The sequence below is a fragment of the Neopelma chrysocephalum genome, unplaced genomic scaffold (genome assembly GCF_003984885.1).
Source record: "Neopelma chrysocephalum unplaced genomic scaffold, ASM398488v2 Primary Assembly neopelma1_96684, whole genome shotgun sequence".
NCBI lineage: Eukaryota > Metazoa > Chordata > Aves > Passeriformes > Pipridae > Neopelma > Neopelma chrysocephalum.
Window position 1 is genome coordinate 20,853 of NW_020925329.1, and position 22,704 is coordinate 43,556.

At 40.0% G+C, this 22,704-nt stretch overlaps 1 long non-coding RNA gene across 1 annotated transcript; it reads left to right on the top strand.

Moving 5' to 3' along the window:
• Positions 1 to 17,288: 17,288 nt before the first annotated feature.
• LOC113981596 lies at positions 17,289 to 22,057 on the top strand. Its single transcript, XR_003538465.1, has 3 exons — positions 17,289 to 17,374; positions 19,387 to 19,393; positions 22,006 to 22,057. It is a non-coding gene; the product is annotated as an uncharacterized LOC113981596 (long non-coding RNA).
• The last annotated feature ends 647 nt before the right edge of the window (positions 22,058 to 22,704 follow it).

Here is a 22,704-nt window from a genome sequence, read left to right on the forward strand (position 1 = left end):
CCAAGCTCACAGTGAGCACAGACTTTTTGCAACCCAACAAGAAAGAGAAGCTTATGCTTGATCCTTTGTGGCTCACTTTACACTTCCAGCTAGGAAAACAAATACTCTCTGTTTATTTGAAAACCAGGCTCTAGGCAACAGTGTTAACCAGTACTGACAGAACTCAATGTTTCTGTTTCTTGTGAGTTTGTGTGTGTGTGGTTTGTATACCTATGGGCCTCAAAAGATGTTTCAGGGGTGTTTGTGTTACCATGTGGCTCCCAGCAGTGCCAGTCTGCCAGCCCTGGGAGATGCTCAAGAGCAGTAGGCTCATCATGAAACAGTGCTGGCACTGATTGACGTCATCTGCTTTCAGGACAAGAACAACTGGATGCTGAGCAAGTCAGATTAAATTAAAAGAGAAGTAACTTAATTCTTGGTTATTAAAGTGGACTGGAATACAAGTGTCCTTTTGAGGTTTACCATCACAGTCTATCAGGGTTATGGGAAGCAGATGAGCAGAAAGACATGAACACATCTAACTCTCCTGTGTGTGCCAGGCTGTGCTTCTCCTCTACAACATGAAGCAACAGGATAGGAGCAGGTCAGTGTACAACCGTATTCCCCCATGGAGCTTTTACTGCACACCCTGCTGAGCCCGATGAAAAGCACGCTGTCTCATGCTGTTTCACAGCAGCTATTGCCTCTGCAGTAATTAGATTCATGCCCTTTGCGAAATAAGTATCAGGCTCTGGTGACTCACCATTGCTGGGATCTTCCTTGACCTCCCCTCCCCTTTCCTCTGCCTTCCCCTCTCCCCCAGCTTACAAAGCTGGAAAAAAAAAGAAAAAAAAGTAGCCAGCAAGTGGAGTATGGATCCAGTCTGAACATCCCGTTCTGAGTAAGCTTCCTCTGCTACAGTTCTGCAACTTTATCATCTCTGAGTGGGAAATCTTTTCCCTGTGCATTGACAGCAGGACACAGTAACCAGCAGTGCTTCGTCTGTTGTTTTTCACTAACTCAGCACCACGGTGCTGCCTCAGGTGCCAGCGGGCAACCAGCATCCTTTGTGCAAGCAGAGAGGCTTCATGCACAATAGGGTTCTGCTCTGCAGGAGAAAGGGAGGCAGAATCTGTCCCTGGTGACTATTTCCATTGGTGCTGTGAAGTTGCTGCTTTCCCACTGCTGAACAGTAACTGGCATATCCACTACAGGCAAAATTTGTCTAATGTTTAAACATGCTCTAGCATGGAAATCGTATAGTGATTCACCAGCCCTGCTACTAAACCTACCCCCTAATCCTGCCTGTTTTTCTTGCAGTGCATGCTGGTTTTCTGACGTGCTCTTTCCTCCTCTTTTTTTTGAGTGACCTAGTGCCAGCCCCTAGAGCTTGTGATTAAAGGCATTTTCCTGTCCTAGTTGGTGCTCCCATAGATGTAGATGTTCCCCACCTGGGAAACTCTGGGACAGCTCGCAGTGGTGAGGGAAAACTGATGTTCCTCTGGCAAAGATGCAGAGCCATCTCCTACAGTATGACATGAGAAGGCTACAGCTCTGCTTTGGAGCCAGCGTTCAAATGCTGGGTACTGTGGATCTGAGCCCTTCTTCTCATGATGCATCCAGGGAAAACAAGAAACTCGGGAGGCAACTGCTTTCCCGCTTTCTCTCTAGCTGGGGGACACATAATTTGACTGTGGTTTCTGCTTCTGGTTTCTGCTCCACCTTCTGGCTGGAATCCAAGCCCAAGCTGCTTTCTCAGGCCAACCCATCAGTTCCAGTTTACAGTTCAGGTATTCTGCTTGGTCATTGCACCAGCCCACCGGGAGGTGGGAGGAAGTTGTGATGAGGAAGCTGAGTTCATAAACAGGCATGCAGAGAGTGCGCTGCGGAAGGTAAGTCAGGACTCAAGTGCATTGGAGCCTGCCCATCCATTTAAGGCTTCATGGTATGAAGTCCAACCAAACAGGCCTCAGGAGAGGGAAGGAGCATCTGCAAACCAGAGGGGTTGTGTTTTGGGAGTACACAAAGACTAGCCATCTGGAGCAAATTGATCAGCAGCTTTCTGCTATGGGGGGAACTGATCCCATATTTGTGCTGCGGGTCAACCTGCAGTTCTGCCTTTGTTGTTCAGACATTTCCAAAGCATCGGACAGAATTTAGTGCTGTTTAAATTCCTTTCAAAATGAATGCAATGTGGGAAATAAGGACACTGCTACTAAATGTTTTGAAAACTTCTCTTTTTTAGGTCTTTTGTGAGGTGTGTACAACAGCAGAAGTCCTCAGTCTGTGTGATGCCCTTCAGCAGCACCACCACTTGCTCATGGATGTAGCCTAGGTCTTCAACAGCTGCTAAATTAGTAGGATTGAAGGTGAGAAGATTTAAGGTGAAAAAGACAGGAAAAATTTATCACCAGTTTCCGGAAAGACCCCTATGACACCTCCCCTTCCAATAAAACAAAACAAACAAACAAAAATAAAACAAAACAAAACAAACAAACAAACAAAAATGGAAGACATTTACTTGCTAGTGCTTTATAGCTGACTACTCTGTTTCATGACTAATGCTAAAAATTCAAGGTCTATGATCATGCAGGGTTTACAGTCCTGCCAAGGCCAGAAGTGAAGCCTATACACATTCCTGAGCAAAGCTGTACTGGAGACCCAGACAATTACATGCAGTGAAACCTTGTGCTTGGTTTGGTGCTCGTTTGGTTTCTTTTTTTAATTTCTCGATCTTTACTTAAAATTTCAATCTCCCTCACTTGACTCTTCAGAGCAGCTCTGTGAGATGCTGGGAAAATAAGCCCAGAGTGTTGAAATGGTGCAGTGACACTTCTAAAAATGATTCTGGCTTTGATTGACAGCATGTGCATCCTCAGTGTGATCACAAGTGGTGCAGTTTAATATAGCCAAGGACTTGGGTGAAGTGCAAATTTTGACTCTCCGTTCACATCCAAGATCACTGAGGTCTTTTTCACTGCAAAAACTATTGTCCTCGAAATGAAATTCGATACCTGTTACCCGCTTCTTACAGGCCCCAATATGTTTAATATAAGCAAAAATGGTTACTTTCATTCTTCAAATATTAACAAAACTGCTAATGACACATTGGAGGCTGGGTAACATTGAGCTGTTTTCTCTGCTATGATTCAGTCCCATGATCTTGTTCTGTGCTTTAGCAGAGTTTTGGCAGAATCATGTTTGTCATCATGACAGTGTTACAGGAAATAAAGAGAGAAAAAGTAGAGAGAGGTTGGGTAGCTGGTGACATCTTTGGATTTGCAAATTTCTAAATATTTAAAAATCAATCTGTTTCTAATTATTTCAGAACTTTCAACTGGATGCACTCACTGTCTGAACTAATAGAAATGCAACTTGGCAAAATCAAGAATTATATAAATCTGCAGAGATGAACTAAGCAATATAATTTAAATGGAAACATATCCTTTTTTTTTTTCTGATCAGTTATTTGTTGTCCATTTGGATGTACAACATTCAATTCAAATAGCTTTTGTCAGAATTGACAAAAACAGCAATGAATCTTTCCAACTCCAGATGCCAAGGAGCCTGATCCAATGCTTAGTGAAGTAATTTGGACTCTCTAGGTTGACTTCAAGAGACTTTGGAGAAACATTTTAGTGTTTGTTTTCTCTTAAGTAGCATCCAAGGACAGTGCAAAATATGTCCCTCTTTCTTTCCCATACCTTCTTTCTTATTCTCTGAAACTCCAATTTCCCAGTAATAACATTTACAATATTGAAGGAAAGTAAAAAAAGTGTTCGTGAGTGGGAGGAAGATCAAAATGTTTTCTTTAATATTTTCATGATAAAACTCTTCACCTTTACAGGAAGGTTTCATTATAGGAAGCAAAATTCAGTTTTTAACTTTGAAGAAAGTGAGGCTAGATTTGCCAAATGTAATTTTTTTGTTTCCTGGAATTTAACAAAATGTTTATTAGGTAAAGAAAGTTTTTGGCAGGTATTCGTTTTAAGAAACTTCTTTTTTTTTTTTAATTTGGATCAAGCTGATCTTTGGTTTTCTGCTATTTTTTACTTTGGACACTGAATTGGAAAAAAGAACTATTTTTTAATGCTCTTTGAACAAGGGAAAACATGAATTAAAAAAAAAAAGTTAAAAAATAACATGGTCTGTAAGGAATTGGCTTGTGTGAACCTCTGAGACAGCAAGGCCATGGGAAAGCAGCAGTGTCTTTGTACGTGCTAAAACTGGCTGGTAAACAGGAGGTTGGCATTAGCAAAACAAAAGCAATTGGGGGCCACCTGTGTCAACAAAAGAAAGGGAGTAGAAGTGCAAACAGCACTTAAGCAAGCACCAATAATGAGCTCAATTCCTGCAATATGTATGAACCAATTATGGAGTGTATATTAGACAATATACAATAAACGAAGCTTATGGATTCTCACACTGAGCGTCTCCTTTCTTCCCTCGTCGCGACAATGGTCCTTAATGACTGTATCAGGTTTTAAAATAAAATATAATTTTTATACTACTTCAGTCTAGGGGCTAATGATTTTAACAGACCAGTAAATTGGTTCTTGGAAGTTTATAGTAGAGTACCTCATGGGATTTGTGCCTGGGTTGCTCCATTCTCCTAAGTTTTCATCTTGGCTGAACTGTATATCCCATCATGCTCCATAAATCCCATCATGAATTGTGATCTTCTCTCTGAAAAAAGGAATATGTGCATCAAAGGGGGTGAAATGTGTCTGCAGACTGTAGCTTGTGGAAAGTAACGTTGATGTGAAGATTTACAAGACTGTGGCACTGTTTTAGGGCTTTTCAATGAACAAACCAAACCAAAGAGCTTTGTAAAGTCTCATCTTTCCATCAAAAGCAGTTTTGGCAGAAACCTCCTGTTGTTTACAGAGTGGTTGTTTATGTTCATTGCTGTTTCCACAGGAATGCCCAGGCAACCTGTTTCACACTTGGTACGGGCACTTCTTCCTCTAGGAATATTTTTGATCTTCCTACTCTTTATGAAAGTCTTGCTCTCTCTGAGGAGTATGGAAACAGAAACTCCGTGCAAGAGCCAGTTAACATCGGGAACGTCTGAAGAAGGACAGAAAACTGCTGAAATGAACAGCTTGCAGGTCATTCACCAAATGAGTCTCATCTTTGAATCAATGCATAATGATCAATATATTTATTAAAGTGAAGTTAGCTTGAATGTCCTTCTCACAGAAGAAAACAAAAGGCTTAATTACCAGATAAATTGCTGGCTGCAGGAGCTGCTTACCTTCCACACTGATTTCACTGCGTTCACAAAAAATATTAGGTTAGTTCAGAAGCTGGGCTTGGAATTTCATTTCCAACTACCATCAAGCCTCAAAGGTTGAGGAAATCTTTGTATCTTACTATATATTGCATGGTATTTGACATGTATAGGTTTTGCAGGCATGGTTTAAGGACATTTAGTTTTCCTGTTCTCAGAGAGGATTCATACCTCCAAATAAAAGTCAAACATAATGAGCACATTTTGCTTCTCTCAAACAAACAGTACTTGAAGTATTATGATGTTTTAAACATTTGGGTTTTTTGCATCAGAATACTGAGGGTAACAAAAGAGAAATTATGATCTACAACCTACTAAGGATTTTGGTGTTTTGGCAGTCTCTAAATTACCCTTTATTTACTTATTTATCTTTAATTGCAGAAGAATTTTATAATAAGGTATTTTTTTTACCTGAAAAGTCTGATTTTTAAAGTTCAATTAGTCATAAGTCAGATTCTTTGGTATTTAAATTTACAGATGGCTTTTATGTTCAGAATGGCTCTGAAGTTGATTTTTATTTTCGTTTGGTTTGGGGATTTTTTCCTCACTTTACCCTAATTTTCTCGGTGATACATACTTCTGGTGCTTTTGTGAGCTTGTTGTCTTGAGCTCAGTGTTAGAGGGAAGACAAATTTCTAAGCAATATAAAATAACACCTTAAAGAAGAATACTGAATATGTCATCTTTTCTTATCAGGACACTTAAAAGGAAAAATAAGTCCTGTAATACTGAATGATATTTTTTGTGTCTTTCTGGGACTCCAAAAGCTGAAAAATTGGTTACTGAAAGATGAATACTGTATATCTGAGCAGTAGAGAAGGGACATCTGGTTCCCTGGGAAGGGAACTTCCCATAGACCAGCAATGCTGAAGAACTGAATTTGGCTGTATTCCATGAAGGTTTCTCTGCTCTCAGAGGATAATTTTCCCAGCAGAATAATCTTCTTTGTGCAAAGTATCAGTTGACTTTCTGAATTTCTGGCAATTTTATATATTTAAGAATATTTATATGAACATATGTATGTGTGTGTGTTATGTGTGTTTTAAATAAAATATTAAGCTGATAGAAAAAGGTGGCAAGATATTAGCCTGAATGTGAGCTCACGGAATAACAAACCAGGTGGTTCTGTGTATTTCTGGCAATAACCACGCATAAGAGAGACTGAGTGTAGCAAGGAAACATATCGTACTTTCAATGTTACAGGGCTTATACAAAATATGAGTGAAAAGGGATTTTTAAAGTTATGAAAGCTATTTTGCCTGTGAGCAAAGGGGATGGTAACATCAAAAAAAATGTCTAAATGCTTCCACAACATTTATTTCAATTGTCATGCAATGAAATAACTCATCCACAACAGCATTTTCTCTCCATGCCAACATGCAAAAGTTTTATACTCCCTCAAGTATTCTGTTTTAACTAAGTGTTATATAGAGTTTGTTTTATGGCCTAATATTCTGAGTTAAGTGTGGATTTTTCTGCTTTGTTTTGCTCTTCAGCATTATATCTTCAACTTGTTGAGTTCAGGCCTTTTCAGATCCAGCACCTGCCGCAGAGCCCACCCCTCAATGCAAATTAGAATGGCTACAGGGTCTGCTTTATCTCATGCCAGTTGGAAGGACAACTCCTACAACACCAGCTTCTCAACACGCAGCTCATCCTGCTATGGTTCCCTTTCCTTTGGAGTTTCCTCCTCTGCTGAGGTAGAGAGAACTGTGTGCTCACCAGCATGGCAGGAACTGCCAATTCAGGCAGCTCTAAACCCAAGTGCCCCAAAAGGGGTGTTGGTGTCAGGTATTGGTCAGGCACTGGGTTTTCCAAAGCAATTTTGGTTTGCAGCTTCGAGAAAATCCAGTGCTGTAAAACTTTGGCTGAAGTCTTCAGAGTTGGAAATACTAGTGGGGTACCTCACGGGAATTGAAGTTGCACCAGACTACAGAGCTGAGCTGCATGTCTGAAAACAGACACACTTTATCGTAGTTTTCTTTCCTTCTATGTAAAGCTTAGATCTTCAGCAGGTGCAAACTGGCACCTTTCAAGCAGGATCAGTGAAGTTAGGTCAGTTTACAACTGCAGACCCATCTGACAACTTGTTCCCTACTGTACCTTTTTTGGTTCTGTAGGGACAGCAAATTACTTTCAGCAGAAACCTGAACTTAACAGTAAAGAGCAAATAATTTGGTTGTCTACTTGCTGAACTAAAGGTTTTAGGCAGTAACATGACAATCAAGTTGCACTACAGCACAGTTTCATTCCTTAATTCCCTTGAATGTAGCAGTTACCCACATATTTTTTCCTGATCTAGCCTTTAATGGAAATACCTGACTTCAGTAATGAATCACTTCTTACCAGTGGGTCTATAAGGCTTTTTCATCATAAAGTTACATTACTATTATAATATTGCAAATTATGGGTTATTCAAAGATGTTATGACATATATATATCCCAGCAGTCTGTGTTCCCCAACTTAATTATGAAGGCACCAGAAAACTACATGGCTAGGAATTTCAGAGGGCCTTCTAAAGCTCCGTGCCTCAGTCCTGCTTAAATTGTGCCTACATCCCCTGGTTCTTCTTGGCAAAGGCCAAAGAAGCACACCAGCACAGTCCTTATCACTTCTCTTTGCTGTAATTGCTTTGTTTCCATGCACAGATTCCTCCTTCCTCTTGTTTGCTCTTTCAGTCACCATATACCATTCCTACAATTTTTACTTGCTGCGCAGAGGAGCTCAGATGGTTTCCATTTTTGCAAAATATTACTTTAAAGCATTTTGAAAAGGCTAGGTGAGGGAGGGATTGATGTCAAATCTAAATGGCAATTAGAAAAACTTGAATAACTCATGTCAGTGACACCTGCACAGGCTGATGGTTTTAAAACGAGAAGGTGTTGTTGGAAGGACCAAAATGCCAGAATAATTTGTATCATTTTTTCATTAGTTTCTACTATGTTAATAAGGAAAACAGATTAGTGGACCATGAGGATTCAGCATACCTGGGTTTAACAGATCATTTTGCTTTCTTTTGACCCTACTGAAATGACATTTCAGTGCAGGAAGGAGGCATTTATGGCAGAACATATGTTAAAAAACAGAATGTTATGTCCACATGTAAATAGAGTCACAGCTATATTTATGACTATGGACTTCATTACAGAAATAAATTTTCTCCTTCCTTTAATGTGAAGGGAAGTATCTAGGCCAGCTATTAAAATAGTTTATTTACCTGTGTGACAGGTATATAATGCCTCAAACAAGTAAACATGCTTTAGTTAACTTGAAAATACAGACCATCATGACCTCCCAAGGAGTATTTGCAAGACTCATGAAGACTCAGATTTATAAAAATAAATTCCAGTTTTCAAACTGGAGGGCCCTCATCTTACAGGCAGGATCCTCTCTGTTTTTACTAAAGAATACAAAAACAGGCTTTAGAGGTGCAACATTTGTGTGGAGCCTGTTGTGATACATAAAAATATGCAATTAGATTTCTAAATATATTTTGCCCCAGGTAGCCATCCAAGCACTTTCCAGACTGTCCCCAGCCCCAGGCACTTGGCAGGAGACCTTCTGTAATGTCTTCACATGACAACTGGTGCAGTGGGATTTCCCTGCTTGATACGTCAGTGGTCAAACACAATTGTTGATTCATCCTAAGAAGCACAGAAAAAGCACTCCTCAGTTAGCAGGTGAAACAGAAGGAGATACAACTCTTCCTTGGATGCTCTTTGCAGGGCATCCTGAATCTCTGGCTTTGTATTCAATTTTGCAAGTGTTCATTGTGTATAATGCCTGAGTGGAGAGATTATTGCCTGCAAGTCCCCCAGATGGTCAGAGCTGTCCTTCGCAGGAGCAAAATAGCCCTAAAGAAATTTAGTAGCCTGGTTTTGGGGGCGGGGGGGAGCGTGCCAGGTAAGCAGTAGTAGCAGAATCTTGCCTTGGGTGAGAGGTTCTTCAGAGACAAGTTCTGATTTCGATGCACCAGCATAAACCAGCTGCTCCCACAGCAACAGTGGGACCAGACTCTCCTCTTGCCAAGAGACAGGAATCCAATTCCATCTATTCCTGAGTTAATGATGGTGAGGTAGTTGCACCACCATATGCGGGAAGGTTGCTGTGAACTCTTCTCAGCCAGTAAAGCTAGCTAGTGATTTTCAGCATTCTAGGTGCGGGTCTATTCTAGCCTTCTTTCCAGGTAGATAGTGTTAGGATTACAGCTATCTCCCAGTCTCTTCTGAAATCCTAGGCATAGTTTCCACTTCATTTAGAAAGAAAAGTGATATATTTTTCTCACTCTTGCATCACAGTGGCTCTCAAGATTTATTCCTTATGTTGTTGCATAAAGCTAGAAGTAAAAGTACTATACTCTACATGTATCTGTGTGTGTGTGCACATGAAGTGGGAGAGTTTTTTTGCTAGTGCCAGGAGATGTAAACTAAACTACCTTATATATGGGCTGCTGGAGATGAAAGCAGAAGATAGAACCTGTGAACAAGAACTTCAGGAAGTTCAACAAGTCGAAAGTCAAGGTGTTGCACCTGGGTCAGGGCAATCCCAGACATTAGTGGGGACTGGGAGAAGAATTAATTGAGAGCTGGCCTGTGGAGAAGGACCTGGGGGTTTTGGTGGATGTAAAGCTTCCAGTACCTGAAGGAGGCTTATAAAAAGGAGTGAAAGGAACATTTTACCAGGCAGGTAGTGTCAGGACAAGGTGAAATGCCTTTAAACAGAAAGAAGGCAGGTTTAGATTAGATGTTACAAGAATTTCTTTACTACGAGGGTGGTGAGACACTGGCACAGGTTGCCCAGAGAAGTTGTGGCTGTCCCATCCCTCGAAGTGTTCAAGGCTAGGTTGGACAGTGTTTGGAGTAACCTAGACTATTGTAAGGTGTCCCTGTCCATGGCAGGGGGTTGGAACAAAATGATCTTTAAGGTCGCTTCCAACCCAAATATTCTATAATTCCTTCTATTCTAATATCCATGTGGAAAGTAGATGGCAGATACACATTGCTAATGTCTAGTTTTGATCTAAGTAGCCATATTAAGACTAAAATTTCAAATCCTCAGCCCGTTAGTGCAATTGTGTTCATTTTTAAATTTACTTGGGGGACCTGCAAGGTCCCTGGATGATAATTTTTGACCTCGCTTCCATGTAAGTACAATACCTGTGCAGCAGAAAGTAAGGTCAAAGGCATCTAGAAAGCTGCAGAAACACAGCTTTAAATGATTCTTTTTTATCCCTTCTTCTTCTTCTACTTTCGGGAGAAATTACTCAATGGCCTGAAAAGTATGTCAGTGTAAGGGCATGACAAACATACCTGTGGACAACATAATTACATTTGATGGTAGTTTAATCAATGAGCATTCTCTAAAGAATGCGAAGGATTAGTGGCAGCAGTGAGTGCTTCCAGAAAGACAAGCACAGGGAAGCTTTCATCACAGCACAGATTAAAGAAATCAGGTTTCATTGCTTCTTGTTAATTGTTTTTCCATAACAAACAGTGTCATATTCAGGAGGTGGGTCAGGAGGACTGTTCCAGTCCATTTTTTGCATTTGCATACATGCCATGATTCTGAGGAAAGCAAAACACTTCTTAAAATTAACTGTCACTTACTGATATTTCATAAAATTGAATGAAAGCAGATTAACTGGTGGAGGGAAGCTACTTAAAGATTTAGTGCAACTGCTGTGACTGTGGAGACTAAACTGTGTGCACCAAACCCCACACCTCCCTCCTTCATGTTAGCCATTAGCTAACATGTGCAAGTCAAAAATAGCTCCTTCAGCTTCTCTGAAACTTCCACTGCCATTTCACATCAACTACCACTACGACCCAGAAGCCTCTTCAGAACTCAGATGATGCACTAAGTATAGATGGGTGAAAACTGAATGAGTGGAAGCCCACTGTGCAACATATGGAAATACCCACAGACATAAACATGCTTGGTAAGCTCTCCCAGCATATAGAAAAATATTTTTGAGTCAGCCCCAGAATTTGCAAGGGACTCAGTTAAATTGTTTTCTTACAATTTATAACATTAATCCAGTGGTGAAGGTCAAAATTCTTCTCCTGCTCTTCATCTCATAGAATGTGTGTCTTCCATCCCAATTCCTCAATATGAAGGACTGTCACAAGTCTGTGGCTGTAACAGGTCTACGTGTTCTCTTTACTCTCAGACAAACATCTGGTACCTGAATACAACACCAACTGTACACACTCATCGCATTATCAGCATACTCTTTTCTTGGGTGACCTGAACCTGAGGAGGTATTTCTGGTAGAACACCATGTGGGATGCAGCCTACAGCTCACCAGCTCTCTGAGTTGTGTGGTCTTTCTTTGCTGAGTCAGCTAGATCCCTAAAGGCAGCTGCTACACCCAAATTCATGCGCTTTTAATAGCACAGTACCTGTCAAGAGCAGAGCAGCACTTGCAGACATCCATTTCTGTTAATTGTGCTTAGAAGTACAGCCTGTAGGTTCAAAAAAATATCTTTCCCTGTCTTTTGCTTGCTGCCTCATCACCCCAGTCAGTGTCCTGGTTTTCAGGGAATGGGTTTGCTTTTGGATTTATTTAAAATGTGTTTTTCTTTGCTCTGGTGCATTTGTTTAAGCCCAGCTCATGAACAAGAACGTTCTGAGCATAGCCTTGTTTGTTCTTCTGCTCCCTGAGGACTCTGGAGAGGCTGACTCAAAACCAAGTGAGACGTTTCTTTTTTTTTTTTTCTGAGCTCTCTTTTGGGTTTGGTTTGGTTTTGCTCAGAAATGATTGCTCTGGAAAAGAGGCAGGTTTAAAACAGCATTGAGTGAAGCCTTCTATTGGTACAGTAGGATGATAAAATCTTCTCTTCCTGGGCCCCTCCTGGGATCTAGAAACTGGTGATGACTGGAGAACCTTATATCACCATGTCTGTCTGATGTGTGGGCACCATGGCATGTCTTTAGGTAGGGAACTACATTTGAATAATTTAATGGGACCTACAAAATGGCAAAATACACATCAAGATGATTGGTTATTGACTTCCTTGCAGCAGCTAAAGCAAACTTGTGAATATCAGTTTGACTCCCCTGAGCAAGCAGTGGAGAAACAGCAGAAACATTGTCACTTCTCAGGAAAGCTTTTTTCTGGAGCTGGAAACCACGTAGTAGTAATCTGTAAAGTTAAGAATTTCAACCTCCCCTGAAAAAAAATAATTGTTGTAATGAGTTACCAAGTCTGTTTTTTTCATAACCTCATGCTGGAGATGGAGCTGGAAGCTTTCACATCTCTCCAACTTTCTCACCATTAAACTAATGGTATATGAAGGAAGAGACAAGGAAAACATTAAGAGGAAGCATTTTCCATTGCTGCAATCAATCTTAGTAAAAGAAGGAAGGGCACAGAGAGTATGGTGGTTTGGGTGGAGTAGGACCAAATTGACGACATGGGATATTGGTTACACACAACTTGGGGGGAACCCAAACACATGACACCATGAAGATGAGCACTGCCTTACAAGCAATAGGATCACGTGAGAGGTGGTAATTTATGTAATGTTCCCATAAAGAAAAAAGGCATTGGTAACATTTGAAGGTGGCAAGAGGTCTTCCTGTGTCTATGTGTCCAAATCAGTGATTTACATTTGTTAGAGTGAGCAAAACTCACTGCTACATATGCAGGTGCTGGAATGAAGTGGTGTTAGGAGACAAGAACGTAAAAATCTAAAGAGAGACAGGAAACAATGCCTGACATCTAAAAGTATTATGCTCTTTTTTTATGTGTTCTTCAGGGAAAGTAGCTGGTGTTTCCAGGACCCTGAAGTGAGAGTTACTATGGATCCATCCCACTGAAAAGCCGTCTCTGTGTTCCAAGTGGCCCACACAGTTTTCCCTTCCATGACAGACCCACCATCAGGCTCCAGCACTGTTTTACTAGAGAGTAAAGCAACCACCCTGCAGAAAATGGAGGCCTGGGAAATAGGAGGGAATGATAAATGTAGACATGAGAATTAGGACAAGTCTGAGGAAATAGTTGTCCAGAAAAATCATTGAATGCAGTGAAAACCAACAATCCAGTGGAAAGTCAGGAGTTGAAAACAAAAGAAAACCAATCAAAAAATAAAGAAAGAAAGAAAGAAAGAAAGAAAGGGAAAGAAAGAAAGAAAGAAAAGGAAAGAAAGAAAGAAAGAAAAGGAAAGAAAGAAGGAAAAAGAAAGAAAGAAAAACAAATAAAAACCATCCACCACTGGCACAACAACAAAAAAACACAGAAAGCTGACTCTGAAGCTGTGCTGCATTGGATATTTTTACCTAATCTAAATACACATCTTTTAATTTTTTTTTTCCACAATAAGTGCAGAGCATATTGCATCCTGTCAGGCTCTTAATTCTTTGCATTCTACTCTCTAATTTTGAGACTGTTGGTAAACTACAATGTTTAACCTCTAGATTAGTCAAAAAAGAAAGCAATCTATGAGAACCACAAAGTCATTAGAGCTTGTCTCCCGGCTGACCACACCAGGCTGTCATCACTGGGCAGATAACAGCAACTAACAAAATAAAAAGTTTACTTCTTCCTCAGGTTTTGTTTGGTTATTGTTTTTTGGGTTGCCTTATTCCTGCATCAGATTCCAGAAAATGAAATCAGATCAGCAAAGGCAAGGCAAAATCTGCAGAAAACGAGTGCAATCCAAATGAATGAAAAGCTTGACTTAATTCCACAGTAATTTAACAAATTTTTATAGTTATTCATTAAACACATTGTTTTCCATTTCTAATAGTGGTAGGATATACAGTTTGCTTCCACTGGTATTTGAAGTTGTGTGGAGATGGAGAATTAGTCTGGATTTTCCCTTGCTTGCTAACTTCATCATAAAGAATTGTGATCTAATACATATGCCATGACAGAGTTTTTAGGGCTGTATGATTTCCTTTACTTTACGCTGACATTGCAGAAATCAGAATGTGACTCAGCACTTTCATGTTTCCTAATTCAAAAAGTAGAATTCATTACTTAGTTTTCTGTCAAGTTTTTGTGGATATGACACAAAATTCATCAGAATTGATTTTCTGCTACTACACATTCAGTATAATCAGTTACACATGTGCAAAAGAGGCATAAAAATCCTAGAACTATGGAGATAAAATCACACCAATTGAAATGACAAGTACTGCTCAGAGGCTAGAAAATTAATTTTGGAAAAGACTTTTGAGGTTTTTAATTTGATTTCTGAAACATTGTAAAACTTCAGAAATTTTAGAAATAACTGAGAATTGGTGTTAAATATAATACCCTGAAACTTAGGTTTGTAAAACACTTTTATATTTAAGTATTTTGAATAATACTGCTTCACAGTGCGTGTCAGATGCCCAGCACAACCTTGGCATTGGTTAGCTCATACTTTTTCCAAAGACACAAAAATACGGATATCAAGCACAGAGAAGCAGAAACCCTGAACTACAGCTGTAAATACCTTAGAAAACTATTTCCTTGTTTGATTTGGGTTGAATCAGGGAACTGAAGGGCTGGGATGTGGCACTGTCAAGAAATGGATCTGGTTTTGGCAGGTATAAATAGCAATGTGCTTACATAAACCAAAAAAAAAAAAAGAGAAATTAAAAGGATATGGAGGAGAAATGCATTCTCCTTCTCCTTCTCTACACAAAAAAGCTCAAAAACAAATGGCCACCCATCCTATGGTGTATAGCAGTGTATCTCTGAGTGATAAATTAATTTCTTTCAGTGTAACAGCCAGAATAAAACAGTTGGGAGGTTCTGGCTTGCCTTGACTCACAGCTGAACTTGATTTTTTTTTCTGGCAAAACAGCAAAAAAGTGGTTTGTGTTGACTCAAAACATTACATCAAACTGAAATTAAGTCCTCCCTCCATCCATTTCTCCTGCATTGTAAAAAATGTTGAGAATAATTTGAAATTCATCTTGTTTATTAAGATACTAAATCCAAAGTATGCCTGGTTGTGAAGAAAAAACCCCTCAATGATAGACACAGAACTGAAAATTAAATTTTACACATCTGAGATCCAAGTCAAGTGACTGGACAAGTTTCAATAGCGCTTCATCAACTATATTTTAAAGTAGCGTAACAAATATGAAACATCACAGAGAAGTTGCTTTTATTACCCCCTTCAATTTTTCTACTAAAACAATAAAACTCATAGGAAAAATATAATGAGGAAGCTTGTAAGGACTTGGTTTTGAAGGGTAAAAGCAGAGTAAGTGTTCTATCAAGTCATGCATCCACTTTTCCTGCCCTCCACAGTGACATACACAGACATTGGTCAAAATTCTCTTTATTTGTTCAAATCTGTAAAACCAAAAGATTCCTTTAATGTATACGTTACCCACCTTGTAGTGAAAAAAACCTTGGTATTTGCTCCTCTGTGTAAGATTCTTAATGTATATGTTACTTAATCAGTCGGCAGTGCTGTAGGGACTTCAAATGCTAAAGGTGGTAGGTTCTTTCCATCTCAAAGAAGCACAAAATAATTTTATTTCCTCAGGACCAAAATGCTTTTGCTTAGCCAAGGTAAAAGAGAGATACATTTGTGAGGTGGGGACAGTACAAATTGATAGACAGGAAGGAAAGACAGATGGCCAAAAAGTCATTTCAACTATTTGAAAGACCTGTGGAAAACCATAGCACTTAGTGAATGCTAAAGCGTGCAGGTGTTTAATTTTTTTATTTTCTTACTTTCTGGCGGCTCTCTTTCAATGCCAATTTCAGTTCTTTCACTGATGATCATGATTACAGGACTGGATAATATCTGTGGACTGTATCTGAGGCATTGTGAAAGGGAAACTATGTTATATCAATAGTAACAGCAGTGACTATATCTAGGTAAAATATTTGTTTCTCTTAAAAATTAAACTTTTTTTTCTTCTATGTCATTAAGAACCTTGAATTTCTGAGGTAAATGAATTAATATTTCTTAATTTTATTATGTCTCAATTATAAAAGACATTGATTGACATTTATTTAAAAAGAGAAATAATTTTTGACCCACACCTAGCTTTTACTTATGGTATAAGTATTTCTCATTTTTTCTACTGTTGTTCTATATGTGTTTAAGTGTCAACTACAAATGAAAAACGCTCAATTTAGAAACCAGAAAGAAGTCAAATGCCCAATTTTAGACAATTTCTGATGCTACTGTAGACACACTGTCCAGGCATTATGAGCTGTTCTGTTGTCACTTATTCTGCTATTGTTGGCAGTAAAAGTTTTTGCTTGCAAACTAAAGTCCTGCTTGACTTTGTGTGTTTGCTAGAAAGTTTTAGTCTCTGCATGTAAGCCCTTCATAAATTATCCTGTATTTCTGCCCGTGCTTAAAATCACACTAAAGTATTCTTGCTCATGTTTCATGTCCCTTTGCCTTATTTAAGTTTATGTACCCAAAATTGAGTTTTCTCTGTTCACTGAGGCTCACCTCAGGATACTTTGGTACAAACCCTCGCACCTAAAAATCCTCCCTAGGACAAGGCAAGCATAGCAGCACCAGAGTAGGTAAACTGGAGTTGTTTTGCTTTGAGACAGTCAGATCAGCAGTCCCTGAGAAACTGCAATATTTCTTACTAATGGGCAATTCCCAAAGTATGGATGATACTCAGTAGTGTCATTTTATTGATGTGCCAGGGGAGCTGAAGAAACCACACTTCCTTCTGGGGCAAATTTTAAAAATCACAAATCACTTATTTCTACTCCAATATGTTTACGGGATGTATTAACTGCTCCGAGAGTTGAACTAAGTCAGAAATGAACATTGCTGAAAAATCTCATGTGTTGTTTTTTTTTAAATAAGATGGAAATTTTTCATCATTGGAAGAGAAGCAAACAAAATAGGAAATGTTAAAGCAACAGATTTGTTCCTTCTTCTTCGAACACTCCAGCTAGGGGTTGGTCTCTTCTCCCAGGCAACTATCAGTAAGACAAGAAGGCATGGTCTTAAGCTGTGCCAGAGGAGGTTTAGGTTATATATTTGGAAGAAATTTTTTACAGAGAGGGTAATCAGACATTGGAATGGGCTGCCCAGGGAAGTGGTGGATTCCTTGTCCCTGGAGGTTTTTAAGATGAGACTGGATGTGGCACTTAGTGCCAAGGTCTAGTAACCATGGTAGTAGTGGACCAAGGACTGGACTTGATAATCTCAAATGTCCCTTCCAACCCGGCTGATTCTATGATTCTATGATTCTAGGACTTCAGCCAGGAACAAAGTACATCATTATCTGCAGTATAATAATAACTATTATTTTCAATAATAAACCTATCAACCTAAAATAAGCACATTGGGCCACTTAGTTGATTTTACAAAGAGAAGATCTTCTCTATTTAGCAATGGTTACTCCTCTAATACATTGCAATTTTTTCTGTGCAATTGCAAATGTCTTACTGAAGAGATTGCAAATCTTATGAGTGGATTTTTTTCAAATGTGTTTGTGAACGATATGATTTTCATCATGATATCTTCTGCAAAAGCTGAGATAAGATAAGAAAATTGTCTCTTGGGGCTTAATTTTCTTTTTTTTTTTAAACTGTAGAAATCTGTTGTCAATAAACCCCATAAAATAAAAGACAAAAGCAACAACCTATTGTGCAACTATGTTAAAAGTCGGTCAGTTCTGAGCAAATATGTGCTTCTTTTAAACTGAGCCTAGTTTGGCTGGGAGCTGCAAATGCCGTGTGTTGGATGTGTTTTGCATATTGTGGATATAAAATTAGAAGAAACACAGAAGTAGCAATTAAGCTTGAGATTCTTCTCATTTTTAATTTATATACTTGTGATCTGCAGACTACCACTGGCATCCATGAACACAGTGAACATGACCATATTGTGTTGCTAGTGCTTTTAATTGATATTTGACTGGAAATGTGAAGGTTATTCAGTGAGCATCCTCTGGGTGACAGTGGTTTGTGGTGCTGAAAGTTTGAGTACTGCTGGTTTAAATCCATATCTTTTGATTATTATATTCATAATGTAGTCAAAACATCTTTGTGATGCAAAAGACTAAGCAGAGTTTGAGCATCCAAGATGAAGAGTTAGTTGCTAAGTTTGGCTTCCAACAGACAAAAGAGATACAGAGACGTGAAGATTGTGAAGACAAATGACTGTGCAAATTACAGGAGAGAAGAAATTTGGGGTTGAGAGGTGGTCTGTTTTTGAGAAATATTAGTTGCTCAGCATAGATGAGAAAGTTTTAAGTAGAATTAGTTACATAACATTACAATACCGTGTGATTTAGTATGTTGCTTGCTTAGCATGAGCAGCTGGATTTGCTGAACCCTTGTGCCACAAGCTGCAAACTCATACCAAGACCTGTTGTCAGCTGGAATAGAGTTAATTTCCTGATGTTTCGGTTGTTGTTAAACAATGTTTACCCCAAGTCTGGGGCTTTTTTAACTTCCCATGCTCTACCAACAAGCAAGTGCACTGGAAACACAAACCAGAAGACAAGGAGACTACAGCTGTCAGCAGAAACTGTAACTCAACACGGTAAGAACAGAGATTTCTCTGTATTTCTATCTGTATGGGCACAGAGAAAGAAACCCAAGAGGTGTCAGAGGACCCTAGACCAGAAATCACCACTGGACCAACAGCACGTGAAGGGCAGGTGCAAAGTCATCAGGGTGTAACTGTGAGGGGATTCCTTTGTTCTGTGCCCCAGCTCAAGCTGACCTGCTGCTGTACTACTCTATTACATTATTTAGTTTGATAAATCTGACTCCTGAGATTCCACTATGGGAGACCTGAGGCTGAGCCTGAAGAAGGAGAAAGCTGTGACTCCTTGAATGGTGTGAGAACGCTCAGGCAGCATCTACTCTTTTAACAGTGTTCACTCTTTCATACAAATAATTAACCTCAGCCTCAGGCCAGAAATCTTCCAACTGTAATTTCACAAACTTGTACTGCAAGACTAAAAAGGTAAAAACAACAAGATCATTAGAGTTTTTTGGGGCAGCACACGGGATCTGCTCATTTAGACCAAAGACGGATCAGAACTGAGCTGTGGGACTCAGACACAGCCTCTTCTAGAGACAGTTGTGGCTGATAAAATCAAGCATTTAAAACAGGACCTAGTGCCAAGTTTTTTATCAGGATGGTTCACTGCACAATGCCATGAAAGGCAGGCTATGTGTGACTATATGCACAAGGCCAGATATCAGCCTTGCTGCTACCAAAATCTTTCTAGCTAAATACAATAATAACCTACAGCTTTTTCAGTATTGGAGGCCTTCAAGATCAGGCTAAGAAAATAACTGTGTCGTTAACTATAGCTGATCCTTCCTGTGGACAAGTACAGAGATCACCTGTTAGAGCTGGACTGTTCACTGATATCCTCTATATACTTGGTTTTTACAAGGTCTGAATTAGGCTTTCTATGTGAAAGAACTCCTACAAAAAAACCAAAACAAAATGAAACAAACAAAAATCAACCAACCAACCAAACAACAACAACAAAAAAGACCCTCCACCACCAACAAAAAGACAACAACAAAAACCAGCAAGACAGGGACAGGAAGGGGAAAAATTTCCTTCTTTCTTTTCTTTTTCTTTTTGTGGGGAGGAAAAACAGCAAGGTGAATTTAAAAGCAAAAAAAAAAGAGAAAAAAAAAAAAAAGATGATTGGATAAAACCACATCTCTTTATTAGAACCATACCCTCTGCCAGAACTGTACTTTAAAGCACCTGGATCATCTTTGTTTTCACAATATAATTACATGACTTTATAATTCCCAGTTAACTGTCAGAGTGGAAATATCTTGGTGAAGTCAGATGGACGTTCCTCAGGATGTTCCTCATCATTCCTATGAAAAAAGACCTCTGCATTTCTGCTACACACTGTTTGAATTGGCAGCTGGCTGTATACCCACATAAACGAATCCACAGGGGTATTCTAACATGTGCATGACACCGTTTGTAGTGCATGAGATAAAATCTGCAGTGTGAAAGACTGCCAGAAATGCGATGATAAAAACCATCTGTTTTTGCACATGTTACTTCACTGAGTACTTCGAATATTCCTCTTTCGATGGAGGTTTATTGAAGATGAAGCAATGAGGGATTTTCTGTGTCTTGGTAGGAGATTTATGTAAAATAATACATATAATATTGTGTGCAAGTACGTGGTGGAACTGTGTAAAGGAGGACAGAACCAGACCCTTCTCAGTGGTGTCCAGTGAAGGATAAGAGGCAATGGACACAAACTGAAATACAAGAAATTCTACTTAAATATAAAAACACCTGGCCACCCAACTGGGCAGGGGAGTGGACTGCACAGAGAGTCCGTGAAGCCTCCATCCATGGAGATACTCAAAACCCACCCTGAATGGCCTGCAAGGGGATTGAACCAGAGTTGGACTATGGGGTTGTGGACAATGGCCTGAGATTACCACATCCAGAGGTCCCCTCCAGTCTCAGTATGCGTGGGTTCTCTGAAATTTGCAGGATCCCAGGATCATGTTTCAAGAGGCTGTGAATGCTCTACATCCCTCTCTGAAAATGACAGAAATTGTGCTGTTCCTAACTTGTTCTAGATCTGGTTCTCAGGGCTCCATTCACAAAGCCAGCATGGGCTTAGGAAGGGCAGGTCCTGTCTGACCAACCTGATCTCCTTTTATGATCAGGTGACTCACCTGATGGATGAGGGGAAAGCTGTGGATGTGTCTACCTGGACTTCAGTAAAGCCTTCGACATCATCTCCCACAGCATACTCTCGGAAAAGCTGGCAGGCCATGGCTTGGACAGGGGCACTCTGTGCTGGGTTAGGAACTGGCTGATGACTGGGCCCAAAGAGTGGTGGTGAACAGTGCTGCATCCAGTTGGTGGCCGGTCACTAGTGGTGTCCCCCAGGGATCAGTTTTGGGTCCAGTCCTGTTTAAAATCTTTATGGATGATCTGGATGAGGGGATCAAATGTACTATGACCAAAATTGCAGATTATACCAAGTTGGGGGGCAGTGTTAATCTGCTGGAAGGCAGGAGGGCTCTGCAGAGGGACCTGGACAAGCTGGAGAGATGGTCTGATTCCAATGGGATGAGGTTCAACAAGGCCAGGTGCTAGGTCCTGCACTTTGGCCACAACAACCCCCTGCGGTGCTACAGGTTGGGGACAGAGTGGCTGGAGAGCAGCCAGGCAGAAAGGGACCTGGGAGTTTGGATTGACAGGAAGCTGAACACGAGCCAGCAGGTGGCCAGGTGGCCAAGAAGGCCAATGGCATCCTGGCCTGGATCAGGAACAGCGTGGCCAACGGGACCAGGGAAGTGGTTCTTCCCCTGTACTCAGCACTGGTGAGGCCACACCTGGAGTGCTGTGTCCAGTTCTGGGCCCCTCAGTTCAGGAAGGATATTGAGGTGCTGGAGCAGGTCCAGAGAACAGCAGTGAGGCTGATGAAGGGACTCGACTACAAGTCCTATGAGGAGAGGCTGAGGGAGCTGAGATTGTTTAGCCTGGAGAAGAGGAGGCTCAAGGGACACCTCATCACTCTCTACAACTATGTGAGAGGATGTTGTAGCCAGGTGCTGGTTGGTCTCTTCTCTCAGGCAACCAGCAGTAGGACAAGAGGGCATGGTCTTAAGCTGTGCCAGAGGAGGTTTAGGTTGGATATTAGGAAGAAATTTTTTACAGAGAGGGTAATCAGACATTGGAATGGGCTGCCCAGGGAAGTGGTGGATTCCTTGTCCCTGGAGGTTTTTAAGATGAGACTGGATGTGGCATTTAGTACCATGGTCTAGTAACCATGGAGGTAGTGGAACAAGGATTGGACTTGATGATCTCAGAGGTGTTTTCCAACCTGGTTGATTCTGTGATTCCATGATCTCTGAAACTGAGCTTTAATGTTCAGTTCCTTTTCTGTTTTTAAGCGACTTATATTCGGATTTCGGGTTATTCCAGATGCTTTCAGTGCCAGAATCATGCTTTGCCCCACCAGATATTTTGTTTGCTTTCCTCTTCCTTTCTGAAAATGTCAAGGTTTAACGCGCAAGCACAGTAACCATATCTGTGGAATGTATTACTATTACCATTATTATTATTTTAATAGCACATTGCTTAACAGTAGTATTCTTCTGTAGTCTTCCCCTATTTATTTGTCTAGAGGCAAGTTGATAGAAATGCCACAAAAAAACGTATAACATTTGTTAAGTTAGGGAGAAAAATCAAATGTCAATATATCATTGGAATTTTTTTGACATTTAACTATTTATCATTAAAATGAAATAATGCCAATTTAAAATGTGTACCAATAATCTGGACATGGATCTACTTTCTTCTGTGAATTTCACCTGTATAGAACAGTAAGAGCTGATCAAACATGAAGAAATAACACTAGTCTGAGCAAATAAGAGCCTGATGCTGTTACCATATTTCTCTTTTTTGCCTCTTTCTCTTTCTACCAATTTTACAATTTTGAGAGACCAGCTGCGGAAGTACTGAGAGAAAATCGAGCT